Source organism: Schistocerca piceifrons, chromosome 4 (genome assembly GCF_021461385.2).
Source record: "Schistocerca piceifrons isolate TAMUIC-IGC-003096 chromosome 4, iqSchPice1.1, whole genome shotgun sequence".
NCBI lineage: Eukaryota > Metazoa > Arthropoda > Insecta > Orthoptera > Acrididae > Schistocerca > Schistocerca piceifrons.
The window spans coordinates 841,520,065-841,542,904 of NC_060141.1; the positions used below are offsets into that span (position 1 = coordinate 841,520,065).

Genomic DNA, 22,840 nt, shown 5'->3' on the forward strand with positions numbered 1-22,840 from the left:
ATAGATCAAGACTTCACGACAACTAGCAGGTTTAAATGGGTGGGTGTTGTAATAGATATGTGGAGGTGGAGGTGATGAGGCTTGCACAGGATAGATTAGTATTGAGAGCTGCAGCAAACCAATCTTCAGACTACCACAGCAACAACAAAAAGGTCATAAGATGGAAACAATTTTGCGTTGTAGTATCTCCCTCTGTTTCCACTCCATGTAGTTTTCACTTGTGGTAATGTGGCGTGTGTACAGAGATTTATCGGGTGTTAGTATTTTTTATTGTACTGTATTAACAGGATTTATCAAGAGTGGTGATAACATCAATTTGTGACAATAAATCTTTGTCATGTGCAATCTATAATACTGTTGTTCCATTTGTAATAAACAATTTCTTTGATGCTGTTTTCCCAAATAAGCCTAAATTTTACTGTTATTCACATGGACAGAGGCAGAGTAAGACATGGGAGATAACTTCAGCTGATCTTCGAAGATCAGTTTCTTGAGACAGAGACAGTGTCATTATTGTTATTGTTATTGTTATTGTTATTATTATTATTATTATTATATTGAATTATTGTTAGTTAATACCCCCTTAAGGAGAGCAGTAAAGCACCATCAATTTTGAAGGCTTTTTTTCTGTCTCTTTCGTTTGTCTTTCAAAAACTTCTCATATATTCATTGTGATTCTTCTTCCTTTCTTCTGTACCGTTCTTCTCCATTTTCTTCTCTTTCAATATCTGCTGAAATTTCTGTTTTCCAGTTTTTTACTCTGTATTTTTTCCTGTCTGTGATGTCTTCTGTGGAGATGTTTAGTTTCTTGAGGTCCTCCATGGTTTCCTATACCCAGTTGGTTTTCCCTTTATTAGTCATAACGATATAAAAAATATTCTTGGTAAGTCTGTTTTTGTGCATAATTTGTATGTGTCTCTAGAACCTTGTCCTACTTTACCTGGTGTTGTTTTTAATCCTCTGTTTGTATTTGTACAGTTCTTTTGTCAATATGTTTATCCAGATCCCCTCTCTCTGAACTGGCCTGTAGATCTTTCCTTCTGTTTTTCCATCTCTTTGATTTTTGTTCTTCCCTTCATTGCTGTTGTTCTGAGGTGTACAAGGCCTGTGGTAACTACTGTACTACAGTGTCTTAATTTGGCATTGATGGAAAAACTTCTTTTGTTATAATTGTTCGATATAAGTCTGAATACCTTATGTAGTTTTGTGATTCTTTTTTCATTGGATGTTGAGTTCAGTCCCATTTTCTGTGTAATCTCTTCCAGGCACTGGAAACTTCCTTCATGTGATATCTTTCCATACTTTGTTACTAGTGGGTGTCTGTCTCTTTACATTGTGTCAATGTACAAGTTTTTTTCATGTGAGATTTGTAGTCCCGTTTTGACTGAGATTTGATAAAGAGTTTGTAGAGCTTTTTTGTCTTCTTTTCTGTTATTTGCTCTACAACATGGCATACATGACCTCGGCACTTGTTTCACCACACATGCCACCTGGATTCTTCCGCCAGACACCAGTTTCTCAGAACTCCGCAGGTGGGAACTAGCACTACAACGTGTCCTTGGTTCTCACCACCCACCTCGCCTTAATTTACGTTAATTTCTCCTGTCTCAGCATTTCTTCACTGTAATTACTCTTTGCTTCACTTCGTTTTAGCTTTATACATCTTTCATTGTCTTTCCCGTCTATTTTCACTGCCCCCTCCCACAGCTGTTGCATACAATACACTTAGCTTCTCACTCTTATTAACTCATGTACAGTTTTAGTAGTAATATCTGTCTTGCATATTACCCTGTCTTCCACCTTTAAGCTCTCAGGTTTCTGAATCTTGCCCAATGCAGTCCCCAACAATTAGTCTTTCCTTATCATCCTGTACGGTAAGTCACCCATGACCCACGGTTCTGGGTAACTTTCCCAAAATCTACCCCTTTTCTTAGACCTCTCCAGTCCTTTTCCTTCACCCTTCTTGCTTCCCCTGCAACCCTTCAGCCTGAAGAAGGAGTCACTGGCTCCAAACGCTTGCCTATCACAACAGTCTTTTATGTGTGTGTTCTGCCACTGCTTGGTGAGTAGATTTTTTATCTATCCAATTAAATAATTTTATAAAGAGTATCTGTGTGTGATGTTTTTATTGGTATACAACTTGTTATAAACAAAACTTATTTTTACCATTTAATATGTTTCCAGATATTTACCAGTGGTAAAGATGAAATTGGTTTGGTTGTGCTTGGTTCTGACAAGACACAGAATCCACTTGATTACCCAAATGTGAGTGTGGAATTCCTCTTGCACTGCCTACATGGCAGATGATATCCTTTGTGGAGAAATCATGGCAGATGATATCCTTTGTGGCGAAATCTTTACATGAAAGTGAAATAAAAACAGATTGGATAGATGGTGTTTTTGTTGGCATGCAAGTCTTGAAAGATGAGCTAGAGTAAGTATTTAAAGCTCTCTGTTTCATGACATTCCTGGAACATGTTCCAGAATGTGTGTTACACAAATCACAGTGACATAGTTGTGACTTTATAAACTTGAATCAATATGTTTTTGTAATGAAAAAGAAACAGAAGGCACAATACCTGCAGAAATAGGAAATTTTTTTGTGTGATTTTACTGTATGAATGTTTTCTACAGTTTTTCAACTCAATAATTAAGGAGGTATTGATACAAGGCTTTGCCAAAAATCCATCTGTCACCTACAATTCCAGCCCTGTCACTGACATTCCCTACCCCACAATATGACTGGGCCACCATGAAAGCAGCCACATCATTGTCAAATTCACTGAAACTACTGCATAACAATTTGCTTGAGTATGGCTGCTGTTGTGGTCTTCAGTTTGGTTTAAGCACTGCGTCAATACCTTCTCTTCATAGCACTCGGAGGTCGCGATCTGCGACTGTTTTTACAAATGGCAAGAGAACTTTTCCTCTAGTTGCTTGTTTTTCAGTGAAAGATGCAAATATTTTAGAATGTAGTGCCCTATGTATATCTGTTAGAATAGCCACAAGGTCTGAAAGTTATTTTCAAATGATTGAGCTCTTCTACAGAGTATTGAAATTCACAGATTCTTCCAACCTGGTCCACCAATGTCTTACATACTCCTCTTCCTCCATGGATTGTTTCCAGCATTTGGAGATGAAACATTAGGCAGCAAAACATGCCTTATAACCAAAATCTAATGAACATATAATTAAATTAACCAAAGATGTAATGTTGCACTCTCAGGTAAGACTGATCTTGAATGCAAAGCCAAAGTGGAAATTAAATGTACGCTGCAACATTCATCTCACTTTTTGTTATTGAAATTATTCACAGTGCCATAGGGAGAACTGAGTTTATGTGTTTTATAGAGTCAGATACACGCTGTGGCACAGGGTGCTGTCCGTTATTCTCTTGATTATGATGTCCAGGAATGGTAGTCTTCCTTCTTCTTTGGTCTCCATAGTGAATTTGATTTTGTGGCGTGTGGAGTTCAGATGTACAAAGAAGTCAAGAAGTTTGTCTCTTCCATGAGGCCAGATGACAAGTGTGTTATCCACATAACAGAAGAAGAAGAAGAAGAAGAAGAAGAAGATGGATTTCCATTTGGATGACATCAGCGCCTCTTCCTCGAAGTGCACCGTAAACATATTCACAATCTCTGGTCAGAATGGGCTGCCTATTGCGACTCCATCTGTTTGCGGGAGGGGGGTGTGCCACGAGTCAGTGAAGTGGGAAAGTTGACCAAGTAATATGCGTGACGTGTCATACCTCGACCGATATTGAGAACAGAATAAAAAATTCAGAGGCATTACTTTTCAGCACCCCCATGCATATTCTGTATGCAAGAAAAAGCTTATGGAGGAGGTTTCTCATTCAGAAATTCTATTTCAGTGTTGGTTCTTTACACGAAGTCCGTGTTAAGCATAATGGAAGAAGGAGAAATGTTTATCAGCATTCCAGATTTGGCAGTGGCAGGCTCATGGTCTGCTGAGGCTCTGGTTTATTGTTTCACTATATTGCTGCTTGCATTGCTCAGAATCTCATTTTGTGCGAACATAGAATTGGTAGGTTCAGGACGGCCATGCTAAATGCCTTGCAGGGCCTCAGTAGTGCCACCAAACTAGCACCTGAGAGGGCAGACAAGTGTTCACTCATGCGTACGTGATCCTGCAGTGAAGTTGTGTACATTTAGTCAGGAAGTGGGCTTGTATACAGTGAGACAAGTATCCACACAGACAATGTGATGGCATCTGGAGCAGCACAGACTGTCAAGCCCTTAATGCAGCTCTAGAGAGAGGTGAACTGACAGTGGTGCAACTGACAACAATGCCAGACACAGGAATGGCACTGTGTCATCATATCAGATGAGTCTCGGTTCTGCAACATCGTCACAATTGATGTACTTGTGTGTGGAGGCTCTGATGCCAACAGACCTGGCCAGATTGTACCTGTCATTCACATGCGGGTCCAGCATGTGATGTGATGGTATGGGGTGCAACTGGATACATGTCACAACCTCTGGTTCACATAGCCAGTAATTTGGACAGCAGCAATTGCATTTGTGTTTTGTTAAGGCCTATCGCTGTGCCCTATTCTCAAGGGCTCCGTGATGTTATCTTTTAACAAGATAATGCAAGACTACACATCACCTGAGCTGTACTGAGCTACCTCGATACAGAGAGTGTTCCACTGTTGCCGTATCCAGCATTTTCTTCAAATCTGTCACCTGTGTAGAACGTCTGTTCACTGGATGCCAAGAGATGGCTATGCCACCAGTCGCCAGCCACCAGTCGCCAGCCACTACAGTTGATGAACTCTGACATATATGACATACAGTTGAGTAGCATGAAATGATGTACCCATGGCTGTAATCCAACCTCAATTTGATATCCAGTGTGATGAGAGCTGTTCTGCTGTTCCAGTTTCAATACTGAAGTTCATATATTATTTTTATGCTATCCTAACCAGATTGGACTGTGGTGTCATACAGCATAAAATATCTTACAACATGTTGAATCAGTGATGAGAAGTGTAGAACAGCCAGCAGGGGAAAGATGTTGGCAATGAGACAGCTTTTATGTAGAACAGCAGTACAGTGTTTCACAGTGCATAATGCTTCCGCAGATTGAGAACAAAATGTGTGGTTTGCTTTCATCCATTTTTACAAACATAGCCTTGAAAAATAATGTTGACATTACTGTGCATTCACTCTGAGGCATATTGCACTCTGAGAATGTTCATCGAATTTAGTTACTTTGTATTATATTTCAGTAACAGTGACATAAAAGCAAATTGGACTGTATGAGTTTTTATGGATTTTTTTTCCAGAGACACCCTACCATTTCTTCAGATTTATTTAATTTGGGTATAAATCCTTTCCAACATATATGCTGTACACAAAATGTTGAACATAAAATGTAGCTATCTGCTGATTTAACATCTTGCTGAGTATACCAGTACAATGTTTTGTTGTAACAAATAGTTCAATGTATTTTACACACATATAAACTTATTTATACAGTTATAGTAATTTATACCATTACATTAATGTTGTACCTTAATGTTCTGGAAGACGATATTATAAGGAGCCTCATACTTTTCCTGGATGATAGAGTTGTCTATAATGAATTATTGCCTGAAAAAAATCTGCACAAATTTGAGTCAGATCATAACATTTCAAATTGGTCCAAAGACAGGCAACTGAGTTTAAGTTTTCAGAAATGTAAATTGGAGCACATCACAAAACAAATAAAAGCCAGTATTGTATGACTACATTATCAAATAATCACAGTTTTAATTGGTCAACTCATACAAATATCTGGATGAAATGAAATGGTGACATAGACTCACTTGTAGGCAAAGCAGAATGCAGACTTCAATTCATTGGTAAGATACTGGAAAATGTAATCAGTCTATAGCGGACATTGCTTACAAAATACTTGTGTGGCCCATTCTAGAATATTGCTTAAGTATGACCCATAACAAATAAGGCTAATGGCAGACATTGAATGTTTACAAAATAGTGTAGCATGATTGATCATAGATTTATTTGATGCATGGGAGAGCATCAAGAAGCTACTAAAAATTGGAAATGCCAGACAAGTGAAGATAGACGCCAAATATATGACAAAACCCAACTTATGAAATTTCAGGAACCTGTATTAAGTGAGGTATTTAGGGATTATACAATAACCGCATATGTATCACTCCTATAGGGACCATGAAGGCAAGATTAATTACAGGATGCACAGAACCATTTAAAGAATCATTCTTCCCACAATCCACATGAGCATTGAATGGGGAAAAACCATAATATGTGGTACAACAATTTACTTTGTCGTAGAACCCACAGTGGTTTATACAGTGTGCATGGAGACATGGAATCAGTTGACAGTAGCTGGGTAATGGTTCATATTGATTCCCATTTCCCTGTTGCAGTAGGTGATCTCATGCCTCTAATTATTTTTTCATTGCTATCTTAACTTGCATTCTTCAATTCAGTTTATTAACCCTTCTTATCTCTTTGTATTAGGGCAAATGTACAGTTAACTTTTAAGGAATTTGTATTTTCAATTTATCAACTGGAGTTTTGTTTTATATGCAGCAGCAATGTTACAAATTATTTGTTTCAGTTTCTTTAGAATAATTTGCTGTTTCACAGGTGCCTTGAAGAAAATAAAAGATCTCGAAAGTGTCTTAATGACAACTGATGGCCTCATGTTGACAAGACAGCTGGTTGCCTTGCAGAGGGCAGGGCTTGATGGTCTGAACATCAGCTTAGACACCCTGCAGTCCCAATGCTACAACCATATCACGATGAGGAAAGGCTGGGAGCGTGTCATGGCTGGCATAGATCTAGCCTTGCAACTTGAATACGACCCTGTGAAGGTATTACTAGTGCAGCTGTCATCGCATGCAGACTTTCATAAGCAAACGATATAAATCTGTTGTTAAAAATATCAGTACAAGAATCACCATTTTAAAGCAGTACGCCCTCACCCTCACCCCCATCCCCGCTCCCACCCTCACCCCTGTCTCCACACTGCAGCTGTAAGTGAAGGAAGGTATATTAAGACAGAAGAAGTAAATTTTAGCTGACGATGCTAACAGTTTCATAGTTTATACAACATAAAAAAGTATGCCTTGCAAGTTTACCAATTAAATATCTTATATTTTCCTCCCAAGAGAGTCTTATGAGACTCAAGATCTTTACAGTTTCTCTTTTTTTCTTTTGTGTCTTTAGTTTAAAATAAGTTTCCTCTATTGTGGTGTTGTTTTGAAAAAAATACTCGATTGTTTGGAAAAATTATTCTTAATTCTGTAGTCACACTTTGGTTGTGTCTAAGTACTACTGGTTTCAGTAGCAAGTACCAGCATCAGTTCATCTTATTATCAAAATTTTCTTTGCAGAATAAAAGCTGACCACTGTGGCCAAGCGGTTCTAGGCACTTCAGTCCGGAACCGTGCTGCTGCTACGGTCGCGGGTTCGAATCCTGCCTTAGGCAGGGATGTCCTTAGGTTAGTTAGGTTTAAGTAGTTCTAAGTCTGGGGGACTGATGACCTCAGACGTTAAGTCCCATACTGCTTAGAGCCATTTGAACCATTTTGCAAAATAAAAAGCTTCTGTACAACTGCAAACTAGACATACCATTTTCAGGGTGCAGTTCACATCTATTGAAAGCACAACAGTTACCTTTACTTTTAGTAGATAAGACACCTACTGGGGTAAGTGACTTGATGACTGCACACAAGAAGTTGTCATTTATTCCATATGTAGCTACCATGCAGACTCATATTTTGTATTAGTTTGTCCTTACTCTTCCAAAAGGTTAAACCTTGTCTCTGCAGCCACAGCTTCCTCTCTTCAGCAGTTCTCTTCATCTCCATGTGTGAAGAAAATCCCATTCATTGATCATATTGTTTAAGTAGGATGTTCTCAGTCATCCCCTTGTTTTCTTACCTACGATCTTGCCTTCAGAAATGTGTTTTAAAAGATTATCGTCTCCAGTTAAGTGTCCAGTGTATTTTGCTTTGCCCTGGCGCATAACTTTCAGTGGTTCTTTCTTCTCTCCTATTTCCTTTAATTTTTCTGTCAATGCAGCTAGTTCTTGTACTTCTCCTCCAGAACCACATTTCAGCAGGTTTGAGGTGAGCTTCCTTTGGCTTTTCTAATGTACAGATTTTGCATCTGTGTGTCAGAACACTCCACACAAAGGTCTTTACAAATATTTTCTTAATGTGGAAGCTGATATGTTTATTCAGTTGCAGCTTCTTCTTATTTTGGAAGGAACTCTTCACCTGTGCTTTTCTTTTCTTGAATGCCTTGAAATATTGATTGTTTTCTTGCAAAATGCTACTGAGATAGTGAATTTCAGTTCCTTTCTTGAGTTGCTCACTGCCTGTTCTTGTGTCAGTCCTACCTCCACCTCCTTTCTTGTCTGTAGCCATAACTTTTGTCTTCTTTGTATTCATTTTTAGCTTTAGTTTTACCACTTCTTGATTTAAGGCCTGAAACATTTTATTTAGTTCCTACTCTGATTTACTATTGCGATGTCGTCAATCTGCAGTGTATATGCATGCAATTAAGTTTCCATATCGACATCATGCTCCAAAAACCACTTAACTGTGTGTGGCAGGGGGTACGTCTCATGCCACCAACTGATCCCCTCTGCCTTGTTCCACTTGTGAACAGTGCTTGGGAAGAGTGACTGTCAGTACGCTTCTGTATTATCTCGAACATCTCAAATTTTCTTCTCGTGATCATTTCGTGAATTGTATATGAGAGAAAGTATTATGTTGTCAGACTCTTCTCGGAAACTACTCTCTCGAAATTTGGGTAGTAAATCTTTCCGTGATGCACAACTGCTCTCTTATAGCATCTACCACTGGAGTTGCTGAGCATATCTGTAATGATGTCACAGCGACTAAATGATCCTGTGACAAAACACTCCGCACTTCATTGGATCTTCTTTCTCTCTTCTGTCAGTCCTACTGGGTAAGGACACAGAGGTAATTTACATTCACTTAAGATTCTTCCTGTGAATCTTAGTCTGGCATCTGCTTTTCTATTGCTGTTTTATGTGGTCGTTCCACTTTAAGTTTGCTCTGGATAGTTACTTCTAGATATTTTATGGTAGATTCTGTTTCCAGCAATTTGTCATTAATAGTGTAGTTGTACAGTGTTGGCAGTATTGGATTTCTTTTCCTGTGTGTGTGTGTGTGTGTGTGTGTGTGTGTGTGTGTGTGTGTGTGTGTGATATGTTACATTTATTTATGTGCAGGGTCAACTGCCAGAGCCTGCATCATTCACCAATCCTCTGCAGGTCATTGTGCAAATTGATACTGTCTTCTGTTGTTGCTACTTTCTGATGGACAAGTGTAGTACCTGTGAACAATATTAAGGAACCTCTGACACTTTCTACTGGATCATTTATATACATTGTAAATGTAATGGTCCTATCGCATTTCCTTGGAGTGTTCCAGAAATTACCTTTTGATTCTTGTCATCTTTTCTTTGTTGTTGTTATTACTTCCTTGATGAACATATTAAGGAAGTAAGGTGATAGAAGGCACCCGTCTCTCACTGCCCTTCTGGTTTTCCTTCTTTCATATCCGGTTCAGTACTCTGACTTTTGTATATACTCAAAATTAATCATCTGTCCTTCCACTTTGGACATTATTTTAAGGAATGATGATATAATGGTAATCTGTTTATTAAACAATATTTTAAAGATACTCTATGCTTTCTGATCATATAGTGGCTTGATGATGGAATTTGATACTGAAATTAGTAATCATTAGACAAAATAAAAGTGAAGCTATAATAAAAGAAAGTAATATTTTGGATCATGTCAGTTGTTGTTCCAAACAACAGCACGTCAGGAATAGGTTCAAATGGCTCTGAGCACTATGCGACTTAACTTCTGAGGTCATCAGTCCCCTAGAACTTAGAACTAATTAAACCTAACTAACCTAAGGACATCACACACATCCATGCCCGAGGCAGGATTCGAACCTGCGAACGTAGCGGTCATTCGGTTCCAGACTGTAGCGCCTAGAACCGCACGGCCACTCCGGCTGTCCAGGAATAGGTACTAAATTATTTGTCCGCTGATGACCTCACAGCTTAGAACACTAAAACACAAATGTTAATTGTTTGTTATGTGCAAAATTTCATGACAGGATGTTGTGTCACCATACTTGGAAGACAATTATAGCCAAAGACAGAAATTTAAAAGAAACTGGCTCATTTGAGATGCGGAGACCTAGTCGAGGATTCTCAGTAGATAATTGTTAGCACAGTAGAATTTACAAAGAGACAATGTCAGTTCGTGTGAGGGAAGGTTGATTGGTAAGTACCTATCAGCTTTCTCATAAAACTCACAATTTGAAGAATACACATCAAGGAAAAGGTAGAAGTCCAACAGTGTCAAATATAGACAATAATATCGATCATCCAACAGTTTTGCAAAATCCCCAGTTGTACTTACTTTACTTACTTACTTAATAACTTACTCAGATTTGCTGTGTACCATACAAGGAACTGGTTTCCACTAGTTCACTCAATCAGCTGCCACGTTCTCACCTTCCTCCAAGTTTGTGTCCATGCATTGAAGATTCATTGCAAAAGTTCCAAGTGTTAAAAGGTCTTCCTGTACATCTGTATCTGTCCATTGATTTCCACAACAGTGTTGATTTTGGGATTCTTCCACCTTACATGCGTAGAACAAAACCTGCAATCTTCAGTCTTCTTTCAACAATAATTTTGTGCAGGCTGTCTAGACGTCGTATTCTCAACACTTCATCGTTTGTAACTTGGTTGGGTTAACATCTTCAGAATTCGTCTATAGCATTGTTGGTGAAAAATATGGAGACTGTGTGCTGATTTTACTGACCTTTTCCAAGTCTCACACATATAAACGATAAAGGAGTACAGTCAAAGCTTTGTTGACATATTACAGACCTAATTGCCATATGGACTGATTTTCCAGTTCTGCTGGTGATTTCTGCATCTGTGACCTCATTATTACATATAAAGCTACCGAGATATGTAAATCTGTCAACATCTTGTAGTATCTTCTATTGCACTGTAATCGGGGAAGAGACGAGTAATTTCCACTTACTTTGCACATTCTGTTTGCCTTATCTCTATTAATTTTCAGCCCTACACAATAGGGCATTTAATGAGAAAGCAGATAAAAATTAACTTGATGCCTTCCAAGGAGACGGTCTCTACTAAGTCTCTACTCCTTCAAGTCTGACTATGTAAGTGTAGACCAGACATGGTTTAAATTCAGAGAAATAGTATCGACATCAATTAAGAGATATATACCAAATAAATTGAAAGGATACCAAATAAATTAAAAGGGTGGTGCACAAAATATGTCAAAACTCAGCTGCAGAAGCAATGAAAAAAAGCATGTCAAAATTTAAAAGAATGCAAAATCTCCAAGATTAGCGATGTTTTACTGAAGCTCGAAACTTAGGGTGGGTTTCAGTGCAAGATGTGTTTAATAGTTCCAATAGTGAAACTTCGTTTTGAAATCTGGAAGAAAATCCAAAGAGGTTCTGGTTGCATGTGTAGTACACCAATGGCAAGACACAACCAATACCTTCACTGCGCAATAGCTGTGGTAATGTTACTGATGACAGTGCTACTAAAGCAGGGTTACTAAACACGGATTTCTGAAATTTCTTCACCAAAGACAACAAAGTAAATATTGCAGTATTCAAATCAAGAGCAACTGCAACTGTGAGTAACTTAGTAGTAGCTCTCCTCAGTGTAATAAAGCAGTTATGTTTCTTTCAGGGAATGCTGATACAATAGCTCCATTAGAAATCATATATAGCCGCTCATTTGATAAAGATCCATACCTAGAGACTGAAAAGTTGCTCAGGTCACACCAATGCTCAAGAAAGAAAAGAGGAGTAATCTACTAAATAACAGACTCATATCACTAATGTTGATTTGCATTAGGATTTTGGAACATATATTGTGTTTGAATATTATGAATTATCTCAAAGATAATGATTCATTGATAAATAGCCAAGATAGATTCAGAAATATCGACCTTTTAAAACACAGCTAGCTCTTTAGTCACACAAAGTAATAAGTGCTGTCGACTGGGGATCTCAAATTGATTCCATATTTGCAGATTTCCAGAAGACTTTTTGAAACAGTTCCTCACAAGCATTTTCTAATCATATGTTGTATTGTCTCAGTTGTGCAACTGGATGTGTGGTTTCCTGTCAGAAAGGTCACAGTTCATAGTAATTGATGGAAAATCGTCAAGTAAAACAGAAGTGATATCTGACATTCCTCAAGGAAGTGTTATAGACCACCTGCTGTTGCCGATCTACATTAAGAATTTAAGAGAGAATCGGAGCAGTCCTCTTAGATGATGCTATCATTTACAGTCTTGCAAATCATTTACTGTCTTGTAAAGTGATCAGATGATCAAAATGAACTGCAAAATGATTTAGGCTACCTATCCATATGATGCAAAAAGTGGTAACTGACCTTAAATAATAAAAATTGTTATGTCATCCGCATGAGTAGTAAAAGGCATCTACTAAATTTTGGTTACATGGTAATTCACGCAGACCTAAAGGCTGTGAAGTCTACTGAATACTTAGGAATTACATTTACAAATAAGTTAAATTGGAATGCTCACATAGATAATGCGGTGGGAAAGCAAACAAAAGACTGTGATTTAATAGTAAAACATTTAGAAGATTAGGATTACTAAAGAGACTATCTACAACTATACTTGTTTGTCCTCTTTTGGAGTATTCTGCATGGTGTGGGATCCTTACCAGGTAGGACTGACAGAGGACATCATTTAAAAGTTCAAAGAAGGGCAGCTCATTTTGTATTATTGGGAAACAGGAAAGTGCATGCCACAGATATCACATGTGAATGGGGGTGGCAGTCATTAAAGCAAAAGCATTTTGCTGGAGCAGGTTCTTAAAATTTCAATCATCAACATTCTCCTCCAAATGTGAAAATATTTTGTTAGAGCCCTCTTACATAGGGAGAAATGATCATTGTAATAAAATAAGAAAAATCAGAGCTTGTACGGAAATATTGAAGTGTTTGTTTTTCCTCAAATGCTGTAGGGGAGTGTAATGGTAGATAAATAGGTTGAGGGTGGTTCTCTGAACCCTCTGCCAGCATTTAATTGTGAATTGCCGACTAGTCATGCAGATACAGATAATGTAGATAGGCTTTCAATATTATGCACTGATTCTCTAAATTTATACATTGCTCAAATACTTTCGTGGCGCTTTAAAATAACACTTTACCAGTCTTCTTAATATGTATTTAGATAACCAGGTTGATAAGATGTTACAACAATACTCTCTTATTACTCCCCAGTTTTGGGTTTTATTAATGAACAAAATCACCGCAGTGTTCCATAACAATTATGGGCTGAAGTTTCCTGCTGATGGAACCAATATGATTTTCTGTGTTTCTGAGCATACAGGTTGTGTACGCTGTTTGGAGTCTGGTGTATGCTGAATCAAATGTTTTTATTGTTGTGATCTTCCATCTGAAGATTGGTTTCATGGAGTTTCCCATGCTAGCCTATCCTGTGTGACCCTCTTCGCCTCTGCATAACTACTGCAGCATACAATAACTTGAACTTGCCTACTGCAGTCAGTTTTTGGTCTCCTACAGTTGTTACCCCCATTATATTCACAGATGACCACATATTGTGGAAATTGCATATTGTAATGTAGGATGCAATAATAACGTATGGAAGGTTTCTGTTGAAAATTACGAATTATTTAGGAATAAAGGAGATGGCTCACCAAAAGGCAGAAGCACTGTCTCATCGATAGGCACATGAACAAAAGGTATGTAGAATGAGATTTTCACTGTGCCGTGGAGTGTGCACTGATATGAAACTTCGTGGCAGATTAAAACTGTGTGCCGGACCAAGAGTCAAACTTGGGACCTTTGCCTTTCGTGGGCAAGTGCTCTACCATCTGAGCTATCCATGCACGACTCACGACCCGTCCTCACAGCTTTACTTCCACCAGTACCTCATCTTCTACTTTCCAAACTAAAAGGTACGGTGCTTGGCGAGCTTCCAGAATGCACTTTCTTTTTCTAGCTGTAGGGAAAACATGCGCGCGCACACACACACACACACACACACACACACACACACACACACACACACACACACACTCACATGCGCATGTCTCCTTATGTTGTGGTCGCTCAACTGCCAGCTCTTTACTGGCCCACGGTGAGTGTTCTGGAGCGAGGTGGGGCTTTAGAGTGGGGTAGGATGGGGTGGGTTGAGGCAATGTGAGGGATGGAGAGAGATGGGAGGGGTTTGGAGGGAAGCATTTAGTGGCTCGTGGGAGAGTGGGGAGCCATCTGTGGGCTAGCTAGGGGTGCAGGTAGAGGAGTCAGGCGACAGACAGCTGGGCACTCATAGACTAGGGTGTGACGTGAGATAACAGCACACAACTAGCTGATTCGGAGGGGGGGGAGAGGGGGGGAGGGGCGTGTGTGTGTGGGGAGGGGGGAGGGAGGGGGGGAGGGGGGCTGGGAGTTAACTTGGATTTAGGCCAGGAAGCAAAGGATGTGCTGTAAGTATGGCTACGAAAGTTGAGTGTTCTTAAATAAGATCAGCTGGTGCCAATGTATTGGAAAGTAACTGGCACACAAAGTGCAATTGTGGCTCCTTTTTCGTTATGAATTTTAAATTGTCTGCAGAGCAAATTGAATTAGGAGGATCAGGCATTTGTGTGGGTCCAGGAAAGTAAATTGTAGAGCCAGATAAAAGGCGCGCAAGACAGGAGGGGTACTACTACTCATCACTGCTGTATCGTGCTACTAGTACGTGTCAGTGTGAGTGCACCGAGAGTGGTGTTGCCATACATGCGTCTTTAAATTGGTCACCGACTGATCATTGCAGGCTGGCTGCTGGAGGCCGTCTCTGGGAGCCAAGCGTGCAGTGTGGTCCCTGCCGTGCCATCTGCTGGCAACTCGCACATATATAAGTATGGAACAGTGCTGACTGACTCTCTGTGTGATTCTAGTTTGTAATGTGCACATCAGTGTTCTGTGTCTTGTTGAGTCCTTAGAGGCATATTGTTCGGAGGTTATTATTAAAGCCATATTTGTGTGACTTGGATCACACTTCAGTATTACTTGGTTAGTACATCACCACAAACATATGGACCGGGAATGAACATGCTTTGACAGTTTGCTACGTCTCTCTCTTCTAGGACTGACATGGTAGCTGCCTTGCATTTCTTAATGACTCTGACCTTGTCAACCACAAACTGAATCTTAGTACAGTCATGATTTCCCTGAAGAGGTTACATGACAGCAGAGACTTGTAAAATTGTGTTACCCATTTCTCTAGCCAGTGAAGATTCATTCTATACCTTCAGATACAGTGTCATGTAGGAGTAGAACAGCAAGAAATACGGAGCTCCTCTAACAGTAATGACAGTTTATCACCTCCCAACACTACATGTGCCAATGTTTCAGTGCATTTTTGAATACGTTTGTTAACAGATTCATCAACACAACAAAAATTTACGATCTCAGTAGCATCTTATTTCTTAACTCATACTTTCCTATTCATCAGAATCTTCATCACTGCTGTTTGATTCGTCAGAGCTCCCTGCTGTACTTTGTTTTATTTCATTGTTAGAATTAGTTGAAATACCACCTACCGTATTTACTCAAATCGAAGCCGCACTCAAACCTGAAAAATGAGACTCGAAATAAAGGAAGGAAAAAAAAAAATTCCTGAATCTAAGCTGCACCTGAAATTTGAGACTCGAAGTTCAAGGGGAGAGAAAAGTTTTAGGCCGCACCTCCAAATCGAAACAAAGTCGGTCCATTGTAATATGAGACACAACTTAGGTCGAATGATTGACGATACAGCTACAGTAGTTTGGTTCGAGTCGCAAGCTTAGCAGTTAAGCTTTACCAGGTAGCCTTTGCTATGCGTCGGGCGCTCCTCCGTATTTATACTGGTACCCTTCATTTTTCACGTGCTTCGTCTGGTTTGAATCGATTGCTTATTTTGCTTTGATCTGACAAGTGCCGTTTTCCTTGTTATAGGCGTTTATGTCACTCTAAGCTGAAAATGCATTACTGTACTGTGTCATGCATTGTTAGTCGCATTCTGATAGTGCGTGTTTGCGGCCTGTCGTCGCTCGCGGCATGGCTTGGTTTTGTGCATGCTACCGCCGCTTACAATTAAAAAAAAAAAAAAAAAAAAAAAGAGAGAGAAATCATCTCATTAGCAGAACAATGGCAAGAGACTACTATTTCTTGTTACTTACACTGCTGCTTTCTTTGATAATGATCAACAAGGACCAAATAGTAGACTGTGTATGATAGAACATGTTCTGAACGAGAGTTAGGCGAAAATTTTTCTCCATTTGAAAATCTTTGCGGCCACTTCTTTAGTACATCAAATTCTGCACAGAAATTAGAGTCATCTTAGATTTAAAAATCTAGTCAGTTGCTGTGCTTCATTTATGACTGTATCACTATTAGGCATAAGAATAATACCAATATAAACATGACACGATATGTATATTCTTCCGTGTTTGCTGTTGTCTCACTCTAGTTTCATAGTTTATTAGGCAGACAGGATTTAAATAAGATAGCAGCAAACACGAAAGAATACGTGGCAAAATGTTTATATTCGTATTACTCTTATGATGAAGAGAATACTGCATGTGATTCACATTTCATCAGGTTCCTATTAGCAACCATCTCTTCTCACAGGTAGGAAAAAATTCAGAACGTAGAGTTGGCCATATTGACAAACATCCCAAACAGTCTTGCCAGTCGGATTTTCGTAATACATTGAAGTTCTGCTACATTCGAAGATGAACAATACGGAATTTGTATTTACTTCGTTGGATAATGTATGAAAATTGTCTTCCACCTTTTTTTTTAATTTATTTACTGACGCGGAGGTTTTGGCGCCAGTATTTATCTTTGTGCCTACGAAGCATGCCTGTGTACATCTACATCTACATCTACATCTACATTGATACTCCGCAAGCCACCCAACGGTGTGTGGCGGAGGGCACTTTACGTGCCACTGTCATTACCTCCCTTTCCTGTTCCAGTCGCGTATGGTTCGCGGGAAGAACGACTGTCTGAAAGCCTCCGTGCACGCTCTAATCTCTCTAATTTTACATTCGTGATCTCCTCGGGAGGTATAAGTAGGGGGAAGCAATATATTCGATACCTCATCCAGAAACGCACCCTCTCGAAACCTGGCGAGCAAGCTACACCGCGATGCAGAGCGCCTCTCTTGCAGAGTCTGCCACTTGAGTTTATTAAACATCTCTGTAACGCTATCACGGTTACCAAATAACCCTGTGACGAAACGCGCCGCTCTTCTTTGGATCTTCTCTATCTCCTGCGTCAGACCGATCTGGTACGGATCCCACACTGATGAGCAATACTCTAGTATAGGTCGAACGAGTGTTTTGTAAGCCACCTCCTTTGTTGATGGACTACATTTTCTAAGCACTCTCCCAATGAATCTCAACCTGGTACCCGCCTTACCAACAATTAATTTTATATGATCATTCCACTTCAAATCGTCCGCACGCATACTCCCAGATATTTTACAGAAGTAATTGCTACCAGTGTTTGTTCCGCTATCATATAATCATACAATAAAGGATCCTTCTTTCTATGTATTCGCAATACATTACATTTGTCTATGTTAAGGGTCAGTTGCCACTCCCTGCACCAAGTGCCTATCCGCTGCAGATCTTCCTGCATTTCGCTACAATTATCTAATGCTGCAACTTCTCTGTATACTACAGCATCATCCGCGAAATGCCGCATGGAACTTCCGACACTATCTACTAAGTCATTTATATATATTGTGAAAAGCAATGGTCCCATAACACTCCCCTGTGGCACGCCAGAGGTTACTTTAACGTCTGTAGATGTTTCTCCATTGATAACAACATGCTGTGTTCTGTTTGCTAAAAACTCTTCAATCCAGCCACACAGCTGGTCTGATATTCCATAGGCTCTTATTTTGCTTATCAGGCGACAGTGCTGAACTGTATCGAACGCCTTCCGGAAGTCAAGAAAAATAGCATCTACCTGGGAGCCTGTATCTAATATTTTCTGGGTCTCATGAACAAATAAGGCGAGTTGGGTCTCACACGATCGCTGTTTCCGGAATCCATGTTGATTCCTACATAGTAGATTCTGGGTTTCCAGAAATGACATGATACGTGAGCAAGAAACATGTTCTAAAATTCTACAAGAGATCGACGTAAGAGATATAGGTCTATAGTTTTGCGCATCTGCTCGACGACCCTTCTTGAAGACTGGGACTATCTGTGCTCTTTTCCAATCATTTGGAACCCTCCGTTCCTCTAGAGACTTGCGGTACACGGCTGTAGCGCTACATATATTCGACGGCAGAAGTTTGTTGTGGCAGCACCTACCGACATTTTTCAGAACTTCCACTTGCTTTTGCACTCGATTCTAAGCCGGAGGCAGTTTTTTGGGTTACAAAAACCGGAAAAAAAGAGCAGCTTAGATTTGAGTAAATACGGTACATCCTCTCCTTTGGATTCAACTTCTTAAGTATTATCTTTCAAGTCAACACTTGCTAATCTGTGAGACCGAAATGATGAGCCATACTACTCTATTTCACTGTGCCTGCTTGTTTCATTTGTATAACATTTTATTCCATCATAGATGCTGCACTTACAGTTTCATATATGCATTGCAGCAGCAGACACAATAAAAGTAGCAATCAGCAGTGCTTAGTTTGTTGAATGGGTAAAAAATATGCCATTGTCCCAGTTCCACATATCCCCAAAATTTGATTCTGCCAAATTCTGTACTCTCTGAAATCGAATGTTTAATCCAAAGATGAAAGTGAACAAGTTTGATGCAGTATTGCTAATATTGTTTATTACGCATCTTGCTGAATGAAGTGCATACCGTGTCCTTTCTGAAAGGTTTGCAGAAGTAATGCACGTACCAGTTTTCTAAAAACTTACATTGAGATTGTGCTCTCCTTCCTCTTGTACAAATTAGTAGAGCCCTTCGGATTACTCCACAATATGCCTCTTGGCAAGGTGGTAATGACAGTATTATGAAAAGGATGGATTGGCACTCACTGTATAGTGTAGATGTTGTGTTGCAGGCAGGGGGGGGGGGGGGGCAAAAAAAAAAAAAAAAACAACAACACCTATTAAACATGTAAGTTTTTGGTGCAAACTCCCCCCCCCCCCCTTTCCCACACACACACACACACACACACACGCGCGCAAGTGCAGATCACACATACATGACCACTGTCTCTGGCTGCTAGGGCCAGACTGGGAGCAACTGCGCATCATGGGAGAAACAACGGTCGTGTGTGTGTGTGTGTGTGTGTGTGTGTGTGTGTGTGTGTGTGTGTGTGTGTGTGTGTGTGTGTTTTGTCCACTTTGGAAGAAGACTTTCTGATCGAAAGCTTACGTGTTTAGTAGTCTTTTTGTTGTGCTTGTCTGTCACCTAACATCTCCTGTATACAGTAAATAGCAATGTATCTTTTTTATAATATGGTCATTATTCCAGCCTAGATTTTCTATTGTTTGTTTCCTTTTAAGACCTTATAAAGACAGTTACTGACAATTTCTTTTTTTCTTATTGGAGAAAAGTAAAACCATATGGGGCCCAGAATTAGATTGTAAATGAATATGGAATAGAGTATTTTTATTCTCCCTGTATGCAGTGTCACACTTCATTTCTGGCAGCACCTCCTTCTCAACACATGACTGTCCCCCACCACCTCACCATAGTCTTCAAGTTATATCCTATAGCACTTCTGGGTGGACAAATAGATGAAGGATGTAGTTTAAAACAGTATAACTAAACTTAAAAGTCAAACTGCCCTTTTATAGAGACTGCCATCATTATTTAAACATATTAAACAACATCAAAACAGTCAAAAGAATTTTTTTTCAAAAGAGCAGAAAATTGTAGTGAAATTCATGAAAGGATTGTTTTAAATTGTTATATCTTAAATCAATAAGTATGTCAGCATTTCCCAGGATTTTCTGGCTTAATTAAGACTAGGTCATGCCACCACAGTGGTCAGACAGTGGACTTGCCTTCGAGAGGACAACGGACCCGAGTCCCATCGGGCCACCAAAATTTGGGTTTTCCTTGATTTCCCTAAATGATTTAAGACAAATGCTGGGATGGTTCCTTTGAAAAAGATGACATTCAGCTGAGGAAGCTAATTTCTGTGGCAGGTCTGATGACACAGTGTTGGTGCAAGCACGAGTATTTCAGAGCACACCATTCATTGCACACTGTTAAACATAGGGCTCTGCTGTAGACAACCCCTGTATGTTCCCATGTTGACAACACTGTTGAATTACAATTTCTGTGGCTCAGGAGCATTGAGATTGGGCAGTGAATCAATAGAAATGTGTCATCTGGTTGAATCATTCGTGTTTCGCATTACACCTGCTTGACGGTTTTGTGCACATACACTGTCAACAGAGTGAATTGGTGCTTGAAAGGTGCACTTTGCTACAGACGTAGGCCAGTGGGAGCAATATTATGCTATGGAGGACATTCACCTGGTCTTCTGTGGGTCCTGTGGTAGTAACTGAAGGCTCCATAACAGCTTTGTTCTGTGTGAACATTATTGTGCACTGTCCGCACCCTGTCCCTAATGAAGGTGACATGTTTCAACAATATGACTTTCAGTGTCAAGAGGCCAGAATCAAATTCACCCCTTCTGAATCTGATGGAATACATCTGCGATGCTATCAGATACCAGTTCTGCACCCAGAAACCACTGATCTCCAATTTATGGGAATTACATGACCTGTGCTTAGACATGCGGTGCTGCATAATGCTGGGAACATACCTCACATAATGCTGGGAACATACTTGAAATTTGTTGAACTTGTCCCACACAAAATCACTGCTGTATTGTGTTCCAACAGTGGACAAACACATTATCAAACAGGAGGTCATAGTGTTTTGTCTCATCAGTTTATATATTCAATGCTTGAATGAAAGGTGTGCTCTTTTCCTTTTTTCTGCCATTGCGTGTATGCGTAAATAAGGATGTTCTACCATTTGGGCTTGTTTATATGAAGGCTGTCAGTGTTACCACCTGCACAGATACTAAATGCTCCTTTTGTGAAGACCTTTTATCTTGAGAACACTTTTAACTTTGTTTCACAAATGGCAGCACAGTTTCAAGAAAGCTTCATAATTTAATGTAATAGTTAAAATAATACCTTCAGCAAAAGATGTGTGCGTTGGAGTGGGGAAAAAGATTGGAGATGTATGTAGTTTAATTTTCGTAAATTGTTAAGAAGGTTAACAGCTTGGCATGCTAAGATAAATTCCCACATTCTCTAAAAAGAGAGAAAAAGATTAATTTAACAGAATCAGTGAGGTATACAAATATAACTACAGACTTGTAGAACCATTATTTTGTAGGTTAGATTAGATTAGATTCAGCTTTTGTTCCAAGACCCAAAACATGAGATGATTCTCATGGGTGAGTAACATGCCAGAAAGTATAACACAAAAAATATAAAACATTTGAATACCCTGATCATTTGTCAGGAGATTGTCAAACTAGGTGAATACAATACAAACTGGAACAGCTAATATTTTCAGAATTGATACGCTGTCAGACTGAAACATTGTTATGCACTATTAATAAATTTATCAAACAAAAAGTACATAATCTTGACTGTTATGACAAAGTGCTCTCAGAACTGAAATCTAACAGACATTCTTATTTAAGCTGGCCTAACAGCCACTGTTAAGATATTCATCTATAGAGTAGGATGAGTTGCCTATCGAAAAGTCTTTCAAACTCTGTTTAAACCAAGCTTTATCTGATACCAAGTTTTTAATGGTGTCTTTCTTCCACAGATAAATTGTGTTGTAATGCGAGATTTTAATGAAGATGAAGTGTGCAGTTTTGTGGAGTTAACAAAAGAGTAAAATGTTGATGTAAGATTTATCGAGTACATGCCTTTCAGCGGCAACAAATGGAATGATGGGAAGATGGTCTCATTTAGTGAAATGCTCCAAATAATTAGAAAGCAGTGGCCTGATTTTGATCCTCTTCCCAATGGGCCCAATGATACCTCAAAGGTACGTGCAGTATTACATATGAACATACATTGAAAATAATTTAATGTTTATGACTTACTACCAATCACAAGAATACTTCACATCTGCTGGTGGTATGAGAGATGGACTGGTTTAGTTACATATTTCTCATCCCATTCAGTAAGTCTGTCCTGGCCTGGGTTTCTCTGCAGCTTTTCTGCAACTCTCCCCATTTCCTAAACCTTGACAATCCTTTTCTTTCTTCCCTTTTCCTTCCCCTTCATTGTTTCTGCCAGAAGAAGAAGCCACTGGCTCCGAAAGCTTGCACATTTCTGTAACTTTAAGGGGAGTTAGAAGGGGAAAACATTCTTGTTCTTTTTTTCGGGTTTTTATCTGATTATAAAATTTGCAATTTTCCAAATAAAATGATATGTATATTACTTATAAACTTGCGTGGGAAGTATTTTATTTTATTTTCTAAAATATTATCTACACCAGTTGAAAATGTTAAAATTTTTACATGCATTACTTCAAGACCTAATAAAATTGGTAATTTTTTATATACAGCGTAGTCCATTGATCGTGACTGGGCCAAATATCTCACGAAATAAGTGTCAAACGAAAAAACTACAAAGAACGAAATTTGTCTAGCTCGAAAGGGGAAACCAGCTGGCGCAATGGTTGGCCTGCTATAAGGCGCTGCCATAGATCAAACTGATATCAACTGTGTTTTTTTAAGT

The 22,840-nt window shown here is 39.2% G+C and overlaps 1 pseudogene; it reads left to right on the top strand.

Moving 5' to 3' along the window:
- LOC124796232 overlaps positions 1–22,840 on the top strand; it is a 70,581-nt pseudogene that overhangs the window by 7,501 nt on the left and 40,240 nt on the right.